At 44.5% G+C, this 1321-nt stretch overlaps 1 protein-coding gene across 1 annotated transcript in view; it reads right to left on the bottom strand.

Annotated features, from left to right (window-relative positions):
• Positions 1-1321, bottom strand: part of LOC101850950 (GTPase Era, mitochondrial) — a gene marked incomplete in the record, with an annotated part of 13667 nt that overhangs the window by 547 nt on the left and 11799 nt on the right.

Raw genomic sequence — 1321 nt, 5'->3', positions numbered from 1 at the left:
CCCCTCCCCCATCGGCACAATTTTGATCAATTAGGAGGCGGGCTTCAAACCCTGCCTGTCAGGCCCAACCTGGGCTGAGAGGGACACAACATCCCGACAGAAAGACAGAGACTTGAAAAATTTTTGCGAACTTGAGAATCGACCTTGGACCTCCTGTGTGCAACAATGAAGGCCTAACCGCTACACCACAGACGTCAGTTCTATTAAGACTTCTATGGAAGAACAAGAAATCCTACGAGGTACAGCTTAGCAGAAAGAAACCTGCGTGGGACGGTCACTAAAAAATCCCTCAGTTAATTTGGGGATAATTTATGCAGAATCTGGGACACACTGCCTGGCCATAAGATTTCCATATATATATATGAAACACAAAGTATGTGCTGTAGCAATGGCAAAGTTGGATCTGCACCCATTTCCTAAACCACCTTCTGAACTGCAAATCCTTCTGTCTGGTGTGTCGACACTGTTCACCCACTTTCTTGAGAAAAATCCGGTTGTACAGCAAATGCTTTCAGCTCTAACTCTAATCCATGGGCTATAACGATGCAACCCTCAATGGATGGAATCCACAGTTTCGCCTGCCGGGTCAAGTATATCATCGTCTTATATATTTTTGTGAAGGTTCGACACTTGGGTCACCTAAAACTTCGGAACCACTTAACTTTCCACTCTGACAAAATTAATGGTGGTTCAGAATCATTTAAAAGATGCTTTCTATTGAGGAGCCTGAAGTCACTGCAGTTTAATTTTCAGTTTTTCATTAGTTTTGTTTCGTTTAGATCTAATCTTGGGAAAGTCCGTCCTCTAAGACGCCATGGTAAACAAGTGAGAGTTCGGTTCACAAACAGTGCATACTGGTTCCACAATGACTTGACAATCGATTCTTTTGAGTCCGTTCATCGAACGGGGTACCCAGCTCGTTAATCTTTGTATTCAAAACATAGCCTACATAGCGAAATAAAACTAAGATATAATGCAACCAGTGTGTTGGCGGGGCATAAGGGGCATAATTCATAATTCATTGTGTGGCGTCGGTGGCCTAGTGGTTAGGCTCTCGGACTCGCAACCGTAAGGTCGTGGGTTCGAATCCCGTCAGGTGCCCGACGTTGTGTCCTTGGGAAAGGCACTTTGCACAAATTTTCCTCACTTCACCCAGGTTGAAATGGGTACCCGGCTATAGACAGTTTGATAGTGAACGATCTTGTCAGTTTGATAGTGTTTGAGCGCGTGAAATCCGCAGCTTGCACTGTATGCTTCCTCGGAAGCTGAGAATGTTTCTGAGTGTTCTCAGAGGGTCTGCTGGGGTAATAATAGTTGTAAA

This window comes from Aplysia californica, unplaced genomic scaffold (genome assembly GCF_000002075.1).
Source record: "Aplysia californica isolate F4 #8 unplaced genomic scaffold, AplCal3.0 scaffold00144, whole genome shotgun sequence".
Classification (NCBI taxonomy): Eukaryota; Metazoa; Mollusca; class Gastropoda; order Aplysiida; family Aplysiidae; genus Aplysia; species Aplysia californica.
Note: the sequence above shows the minus strand (reverse complement) of the source record. Positions and strands in the feature narration are given on the sequence as shown.